Consider the following 10311-nt stretch of genomic DNA (forward strand, 5'->3'; position numbering starts at 1 on the left):
TTCAAGGAACCCCTCTGAAATCTGCCCACGCATTTGAGCCAGGAAATGATCAAAGCCCAGACATCTGTTCTATTGACTAATGGCTAAATCGCCATGATCCTACAGTCCAGCTGTCTTGCTAAACGTTCTTTGCATCCCAATTGGTAAAGCACTAGGCTGTCTTGGAGGGTTACCAGCTGAGAAAAACACTACAGCACCTTGATAAATGTTGCTTGTTAATTCTCTCAATAAATATCAATGTATTTCACATATAATCAGCTACAAATACTTCTACTTGGAGTCTACATTGTCAGTCCCACCAACTTCCAGATCCAAGTCGACTGCGAGGCCTCCTGATATCGTGGGAAAAGTTGTGAGACTGATGAGCATAAGATCTGTGAGATCACTTCTCGCTCGCTTCACACATTAGGAGGTACCATGTTGCTGGATTTGAAGAGAGGTTGTAGTGTCGTAGTGGTGCAGTGGCTGCTGGGTGTTTTGGAAGAATTAATCACATTGTGAAGCCCAAAATAGGTGTCAGATGTGCTTCTGTTTGAAACTTCCAGGCTTTCGTTCATGCGTATCTTGCAATGATAGATGATCCCGTGAGACATCTCTCCAGAAGATGCTTCTCTATGAATATTTCCAATCAGAAATGTGCTGTTCATTGTAAAGACTTGATTCATTCAGGTTTGTGGAGCAGTAATCATCTCACGGATGGATGGATGAACTAACATGTGCATATGTTGAACCTACTGAAAGCCACATTTTTTTTTCAACTGCTGGAGTATGCTTGTGGAAAATGGTTTAGAGTAAGTTTTAATGCCAAGATAACCTTGCTTCATTGCATCTGGCTCTCACCTACACTGTGTCCCCAAACAGAGGAGCAGCTGAGATGAAACGGCGGTAGCATTCCAGACCCCATGGCCTTTGCAAGCTGACACTGCACGGTGGAGAACCTTCTCGTTACCATAGCAATGATGTCTTGAGTAACAATGATGCAGAGTTTTTTGAATCCTTAAAAGGCCGTTTTGACACTTCATCTGAAAATGTAACACTTAGCCAGAGTCCTCAGTTCCGTAACAGCATATCCTGTGCTCCTCCTCAGCTGCGAGGTTTGTCTCTCTGAGGCTTTGATATTCAGATGATAAACTGCTACACTGTGTATGGGATGATGTTGAAAGACAACATGCTATCATCACATGAAACCTGGAATCCTGCGGCCAAGTGTGTCACTAGTCTTACATTAACGACTAGTCCTGAGTGTGTTATCAGTGCACAGTCAGTATCAGTGTGAATAACAATAGCATACTTAGAGTGACTAGTTCTAATAGTGGATTTCTCCTGGCATATTATGGTCTGGCGTGTGGGCTGGCATGTGTAGGCGTCCTGGGCATTCCGATGTGTCGTCTAACAGTCGCTGCTCCTTGGTGCGACCGTGTTCCATTCTCGTGGGGGGGGGGGGGGGGGGGTTTGTTTTAACACGCCTGACTGCATATCTAGCCATCAAGTCAGCTAAGGTGATTCCGAGCGACATCCCAGAACATTTCAGCACCTCGCAGATGGTGCATGCGTGTCGATACGGTGCAGTTTAACTTCAAACCAATGGGCTATTAAATCTTTACTACTTCTGCACACTCTTTATGTATATACATATTATTCTGTTTCATAGAAGAAGTGATTATGGCGTACCGTGCTTAATAATAAATCCCTTAATAAATATTGCATGGTGATTCAGTGAGAGTGTCGTTTCCTTGACGACATGTAATGTACTCCCTGTACTTTTTAATCAGCCAGACGATAAAACTGTAATGGTAATTCTGAACATCTTCCACACTATGGAGTATTTCGAGAGACAATGTACTTGTTAGCATCCTTTTATTATCCAGCTGCTAATCCTGCTCTGGCCTGTCCTATGCAGCATAGGGCATGAGGCTGGGGTGCAGCCTGGATGGGATGCAGGGTACATATGTTTAGTTTAACAGTACTGGCAATTTAGAGATGCCAGTTAGCTAAACTGCATATCAGAGTGAGAGCCACATGATACGGGGAGAATGTGTGAGGTGAACAGTGGTTCCCACTGAGAGATCGTGCCACCCTGCTAGCTAGCAATTCATTTCAATTGTTAATTGTAGTGCAACTTGTTTTTATTTAGCATAGCGCATTTCATAATCTGCAAACAGCTTTACAATGATGAACAATGACTTAGAGGGAATCTGAAAAATCAATATCAATCAAATACAAATACAAATTCAAAGACTCAAAAATTACTCATGTGAGTTTTACTTGCACAATGGAAATGATTGGTTCAGAGCAATAACCAATGAGATTGTAGAGGGGGTGGGTCCAATCAACTGTTCCACCACTACCTCCTTTGATCTGATTGGTTACCTTTCTGAACCAATCATGTTTCCTTCTGCCCTCAGAACATTTTTGTGTAAGCAAAACTAATAAACATCACTTTATACTCCTAGAAAGAGCATCTTCAAAAGTCACAATACACAGATGCTGCTGTGAACTGTATATATAAAAAACTTAATGGAAGTCAGTAGCTGAGGAAGAATGATCACAGTGTGATCTGGTGATCCAGCTGATGGAGATGGGGGCCCAAAACAGGGTTGACACAAATGATTGGGTCAGAACACCGAATCACACCAACATGTGGATCTGTTCTTGGTCCAATTCATCAGTTAATGCAGGACCGGGTGGCTCAGCAAGGGGACAGAGGAGAGCAGAAATCTGTAAACATTTTTCCATCGATGGATTTCTTTCAAAAGCAACCCTGCGTGTGTGCTGTTTGGCCTCCGGGCCGAGGTAATTACGGCCGTGAATCTGGCCTGTCATTACGTGCCATAGTGCGGTGTAATGCTGTCATTTTCGGATTTGCTCAATATCACATTACCAGTGTTTTGGTCTGGCGGTGAGCGGAAGCCTCTCGCTTTAATGCTAGTCCTTTGTCTTTGCGGGGGCCACAGAAGCGGGGGGGTGGTGCCAGAGACGGGGCCGGCGGGGAGATTATTAACCAAACGGCGGCTAATTTCTTACAACCCTGACGCTAGAATGACTGTCGCGCATAATTTAGGGCTGAGAGTTAGAGTCTCTGGGCCGATGATGCTGATTGGCCGTAAGATCAGGGGAACTCGGGTCCTTCTTCTCCAATTATTACCAGCTCCAGCTCAGAGCTCTAATTCTGATAGCTTTGGTGCTACATCTGGGGTGTTTAAACTCTCAAAAGCCACCCTGTGCTCCTGCTCCTTCCAGGCCAGCAGCCTTGTTGTCACTTCAAGTCTCCAATCAAACCCTCGACCTAATCCAGTCTCTATGGCGAGGACACATCTCTGAGGTCTTGCTTCACAACCATTGAAACGGAATGTTTGCGTGAGCGAATCTGGTCCTTCGGTAAACTGAGGCTTCGTGATGGACAGGAGGTGATTGCCCTTCTGAAGCAAATGTGCTATGAATAGAAGCAGCACTTCAGAGGGCGACAAGGTGAAAGCTTTCAGGAAAAGTTACTCAATGGAAAATCGCCATTGCATGCTGTCTGCTTCCACTTTCATTTTTATTATGGTATAAAAATATATAATGGTTAAAACACACTGAGTGGGACGTAATTCAGGCTCATACCACCTGCACTGCAGGTTTGCATGCTTTCCTGTGTTTGTCTGGGCTTCCACCAGATACTGCAGATTCCTCCCACAATGCAAAGACATGCAGTCAGGTTCGCTGGTGTCTCTAAATTACCTGTGCTGTGTGATACTGTCTGCGATTGTGTGAGAGTGTGTGAGTGTGTGCTCTCAGGGGGTGGGCCCCCACACAAAAAGTTCTTTAAGGGCCCCCTCACCTTTCTTCAGAGGTTTTAAAAACTAAATAAATTGCTTGCAAATAGAGTAAGAAGATTGTGGCCAGCAGAACACAGTGCTTCAGCATCTCCTAAATAACGAATGTGTTCATTTAAAATTTAGTGTAGTGACTATTTGTGGCCAACAGGGGGTGTTTGTGGCCCTCGAGGGCCCCCAAGCAAACGCATGGATTGAATGGTGGTGAACACCGGCTCTGACGGGCGTCCCCTGCCTCGTGCCCTCGGTTTCCTAGCACAGGCTATGGGTTTCTCACATCCACGTATCGGATATGCATTCAAGGAAGAGGCATGGATTCCCCCAGTTAATATGGCAGCTCTGACATTATGCGGAAGTTACATCTGCCCATTCGATAAAATGCCCGTCGCCCCTTCAGAGCTGCGGCTTGTTAACCGTCAGGAATCACGGACATTTCAGCCAAACTGAAAATCTCCTCCAACACAAGATGGGGGGGGGGAGCATTGAGCTCTGAGCACGTGGGGGGGGGGGAAGTGCTCCTAATCAGGGGAGTTTGTTCAGAGGCCTGATTCGTGATTAGACCTCTGTGGGGGGGGGGGGGGGGCACTGCATACGCCACAAACCCGAGCACGGAAAGCCCCCAACCCCCCCCACCCACCCTCGATCCCGCTGACTGAATTAACCGCCGTCAAGAGCGTGAAACAGCCACGGTCACTCCCCACGGCAGCGGGGAGACCCCGGCATTCGCGCGTGGAGGACCTGACTGCCTGTTCTCCCCCCCGCCGGCGTCTTCGCCTTTCAAGCAGATTGAGGTTGTTGATCTGCTCCTTCAGGGGAAGCTGTGTTTGCTCCCTGGGCCATTTTGGGCTGGGTGACCACTGATCCCCTGCCTGCAGAACCTTCCAGGAGGCGAAGGAAGCGAAGGGCAGGTGTCCGTCATAACCCAGCACTACATACTCAAAGGCAACGACACGATGTTGGCCTCTAGGAGGAGACAGGAGTACTAGAAGGGACACTGCACAGACACTGGGAGACCTTTACACACACACAGCTGGGGGGGGGGGGCTAACGGCACTGATGCGGGGCCACAGTGCTAATCGCTAAGTCCCTGTGCTGCTACAATAGCAGATTAATATATAATATGAAACACAAAGTGCATCGCCATTGACGATACCTGGCACCAATGATTGAATGACACCGTGCTTTGTGCTGTTTAATTTATATGGAAATTGCAATAAATTCAACAGCTCTGGGTTTCATTCAGCTTGCGACCATAGCCAAACGGGACGAGAATTGACAAAAATTTGACTTGCTCTCTTTCCTTCTCAATTGCTTCTTAATCTGTCCATTTTTCTTGTTTTCAGCCTGTTTAGCTGTTTGCATTTGAGATGGCTCTTGTAATGATTTAAATTTGCCTTTAGGCATTTGACGATGTCATAATGACAGCATTGCAAATAAACAGTTCTGAATTAGGTACCCCATATAAAACCGTGTCAGTAAGCTTGCATGCACCTACGGTTTAAATTGAAAAATTTTAGCTGTGGAGGCAAGGCTTATCAACACACACTGGTGTTTCACTTGTGAAAAGGTTGGTGTAAACAAATCTTTCTTATCCCAGTCTTCAGCAACCCTCCGACAGTCCATGTTTTTGCTCCCTCCCAGCACCTAGCACACCCTTCCCAAATATTCAGTGTTCTTGATTGGCTAGAAGCTGGGAGGGAGCAAAAATGTGGACTGTCTGGGAGTCCCCAAAGACCGGAGTAGAGATACACTGGTGTAAACTATTCCAAACGTCTGGTGGGTTCGATAATCAGCGGGGGGATTTTGGCGCGTGAGCACACTGTTGGCGACACTGGTTAAGGTGACTGTTCAGCAGGTGAAATCGGCTCCCCGATGCACAAACTCCATCGTGGCCTCGGTCTCACCCCATTCTTCTGTCTCACATTAACAAGAAGAGCAGCAAGATCACTGTTTTCCTCTACTTCCTAACAAGTGTCAAAAACGCAGCTTTGAAAGTGGCACCTAAAAGCTTTGTTCCCGAGCTAAAGCAGGACAGATGTTCCTCATCTGGCCGAATCTGGAGGACGGGCCTGAGACTCGTCTGGCCAAACTCACATCCTGACAGGAGAGACCCCGTGCATTTACCTCTCCCCGTCTCCCTCTCCAATCAGACACGGAAACGCTCCTGCAATTGGCCGATTTCCCCCCCCCCCCTGAAATTATGAAGTGAAGAAAAAAAAGAGACAAACACACACAAAAAAAGGGAGACGAGATCAGTTCCAGCCGAAGAAACGACAGAGGCGGCGGTGCCGTTAAGCGAATGATGCGGCTAAGTGATTAATGCGTTTGTGCATAGCAGAGGTGAAGAACGACGCACAGTAATGGAACAAAATAATGACCAAGCCATTGACTGGGAGAAACGACTCCGTCAGTGTTGTGCTTTGATCAAGTTAATGAAGGGTCTCTGAGTGTGTCCTACAGCTACCTAAGCAAGTGTCACCGGCGTCTGCTTTCCAGCTGCCTTTGAATTCTAGCTATTTATTTTTATTTATTCAGCTTTTTGCACGTAATGGTTAAGCCAGCCAGCATTGTGGCCTAAAAGGTTTAAGGTTTTGAAAAGAATTTGTAATAAATAACAGATCTGAGTCCCGACTGGGAGGGTGGGGAGGATGGGCTATTTTTCCAACCTGAATTGCTTTGGTAAATAACCAACTTCGTAAACACGGCTACGTCGGTTTGAAACATGAACACTAGACAAATAGACTGGGTGATGTAAACTTTTGAAATGTTTTTTTGCTTAAATGCACTCAAAAATATGCTTTCTTTTTCACGTTCCGGATTGTTGGGCTGAGGATGCTGATATTAACATTGACAATGCCCACCTCCCCCTCCCCCACTGATTGTCAGTAAGGTGTCAAGCGTGATTGCAGAGCTCGGCTGTCAATCGACGCTGACATGCAGCAGGGGGGGTCGATGTCGCTGCTGTTTGTCCCGTTGTGAACGTTGCGGCCTGACATTTCATTACAGGAAGGGTGATGGCTGCCTGTTTAGCTGGTCGCCTCGTTCATGTCTGCATATAATTGATATTTCATGCTAACCAGTCGTTCTGAAATGCTTCAGTGCCCCGGAGAAGATCAATTCCGGAGCCGGCCCCTAGGAGGTGCCGCACAGGTGACGGACTGACCAAACAATTAATTAATAGGCCTAATCCTGCCAATTCGTTGCAACGGCTGGAGACATTGCTAAAGAGGGATATTTAGATCCATATTAATTAATTGACTGCCAGCAGCAGTCTGGAAGCATACATTAGCCACATGCACAGTGCTGAATTCCGGCAACGAGTTTTATGTATGATGGCACTTCCCGTTTTAATTAAAGTTACTGCGCAGGCTGCTTGTGTTATAAGATAAAGATGAGATGCGGTAGGGGGGGATTTTGACGTGGCGACAGAGAAGTACCCCTGGCTCATGAGAGGCTCCTAATTTAATCACCTCTCCGCTGATTCTGGTGTAAAAATGCACTCTCGCCTGTGCGGCACTCCATTACAGCGGCATTATAAATCTGAAATGCGTCTGCGGTGTTTAATGGCCGGGGGTGTCCCGCAGTTTCTCTCAAAGCCACTCCAGCTGACCGTAACAAGATTTCTAAAAAGGAGTCGGGTTGGATTTGACCCCAATTTAGAATATTGCATTTAGGCTATTCGTCCATCTTCTAGGATGTTATCAAGTATGGGGTGGGGGTGGTGGGGGTTCTGGTCTATTCTAGCCAAAAGAAGGCACAAGTCAGGGGGACACCCTGAGTGGGGATGCCCGTCCGCCAGAAGTCAGGGGGACACCCTGGGTGGGGATGCCCGTCCGCCAGAAGTCAGGGGGACACCCTGGGTGGGGATGCCCGTCCGGTACAGGACAGGGGGACACACTGGGTGGGGATGCCCATCCGCCAGAAGTCAGGGGGACACCCTGGGTGGGGATGCCCATCCTGTACAGGACAGGGGGACACCCTGAGTGGGGATGCCCGTCCGCCAGAAGTCAGGGGGACACCCTGGGTGGGGATGCCCGTCCGGTACAAGACAGGGGGACACCCTGGGTGGGGATGCCCGTCCGGCAGAAGTCAGGGGGACACCCTGGGTGGGGATGCCTGCCCGGCACAGGTCAGGGGGACACCCTGGGTGGGGATGCCCGCCCGGCCCAGGTCAGGGGGACACCCTGGGTGGGGATGCTCGCCCGGCACAAGTCAGGGGGACACCCTGGGTGGGGATGCCCGCCCGGCACAGGTCAGGGGGACACCCTGGGTGGGGATGCCCGCCCGGCACAGGTCAGGGGGACACCCTGGGTGGGGATGCCCGCCCGGCCCAGGTCAGGGGGACACCCTGGGTGGGGATGCCCACCCGGCACAGGACATCTTTATTTTTACTCTTAATAAATAAAGGTCCATGAGAAATGCTTTCCCCTGAGGCAAAGTGAAATCAGCTTGCCAAGTCAGCGCCCCGTCAAGTCAGCGCCCCGTCAGAAGGTGGCGCCCTAGGCGGCCGCCTATGTGTCCTAATGGCTCGACCGGCAGCGGGTCCTTCAGCCCGCTCCCGTATGAGCTGACTGATCCACAGCTTCCTCGAGCAGAAGCCTGAGGTTGCTGGACTTCTTCAGGAGAACATTGAGTGACCCTCTGTTATGCGCAGAGTTCAAATGGGCAAAATCAGGCCTGTATTAGTAGAGGTTAGGGTGACCACCTAATCCGTGTCGGGGGGGCACTGTGAGGTAGGACAGGGATGGTAAACTACCATTTCAATTAAAAACACCTGGATTTCACTTTAGCACTTAGAGTTCTTCCTCTGCGCTAATTGGTCAGTTTCCTATAATCATGCATGCATCAGTAATGTTAGTGAGAAACAGCTGGGTGCGTCTTTCAATCAAGGAAACAAACCAGTCAAAGCACAAGAAGAATTGAACTAATTACCCAAGCACTGGAGCCTTTCAGTTTTAAAGTAATTTGTAAAACCTGAAGAAGCTCATAGAGTTCCCCCTGACAGGGATAGGTGGTCACCCTAGTACAGGTAGGTAGTTCAGGTCCAGAGAGTTAAAGTCCAGACTGAGATTTTGTTTCAACCAACCAATACTGAACTGGCTGGTTGAAACAAAATCCTGGTCTGGACCTGAACCACCCATCTCTGCTCATTGGTAAACCAGAGAAAAGTAATGAACCTCTATATTTCCCACTACCTTTGTTTAAAAGTGAATGTAGAGTTTGGATAGGATAGGATAGGATAGGATAGGATAGGATAGGATAGGACTTTATTGATCCCACAGTGGGGAAATTTGTGCGTTACCACAGCTCTAGACAGATAGCCTGAAAGAGTACAAGAGTAATACAGAATAATAACCTGGCGTTTCCAAGTCTTCATCTGTGCAGTGAAATGCTTTTCCCCACCTGCTACCAGCATGATGCTTGTCGGGAAATATGTAATACACAGAAAAAGGTGATATGAAATGCGTAAAGTGGCTTGTTAGCTATAGGAGACCTCGCTCAGTATGCGGGAATAATTCTTTAAAAGCTCATTTTGTTTGCTTGCTTGCAGTCTATTTGGGGTTTGAAATTGACTTCTTGAAATCCGAGTCAAGATTTCCGTGTCAGTTGTTCCTCTAATGACCCCCGAGGAGTTGAACATCTCTCATTTGAAAGTGGCTTGAAAGGACTAGATAAGGAGACTATAAAGAATGAAGAATCACATGTCAGATTGCAGGTCATATTCATCCTTGATCATGTCTCTTTCTTTCGGCACTGAGCAGCTGGGGTGGGGGTAAAATCCTCTGATATAGGGTCTGACATTGAAAAGGTGCCAACAACTGATAACCTATGCTTAATCCTTTCTGTTGAGATTTCTATCAGTAACGTCATTGTAATGAGGTTTGAAATCGGTTTCAATTGATAATGCCTTGTCATTATCGTATTTTATGTTAAAGAAGCATGGCATTATGTCAGGTTTGACCTCTGTGGATATGTGTATTTTGCCCTTATAGTAGACAAGTGTTTCCCAATCTGATCTTCAGGGACCCACAGACAGTCCACATTTTTGTGTGGACTGTGGATGTGAACTGTCTAGCAGAGAGCTGGGAGGGAGTGAAGACATGGACCGGCTGTAGGTTCCCAAGGATCGGATTGGGAAAGACTGAAGTAGACGGTGCACTCCATGGCAATCTGTAATCAGTTTGTTTCTCCATTACAGAAAAAAGGTGTCATTAATCATTAATGCGTCAACTATGAATCTCATTATTTTATTGTATTTTTTTCTGGATGTCATGGATTTTCATTCAGTACCAATAACATTTCATAGGACTGCCACCTGCTTTCTGATGAAAGTTAATCTCAGAAGTCGACCAAGTTTCTCAAGGTAAATAAAATTACCATCAGCCTTAATCTGTATTGCCTGCACTGTGTTGCCTTTTGATTATCTGCTAATAGACCCTTGAAAGGATAAGCAAGGGGGCGAAATGGATGGATAGGATAGTAATGGAAATTTTTT

Source organism: Paramormyrops kingsleyae, chromosome 1 (assembly GCF_048594095.1).
Source record: "Paramormyrops kingsleyae isolate MSU_618 chromosome 1, PKINGS_0.4, whole genome shotgun sequence".
Lineage (NCBI taxonomy): Eukaryota > Metazoa > Chordata > Actinopteri > Osteoglossiformes > Mormyridae > Paramormyrops > Paramormyrops kingsleyae.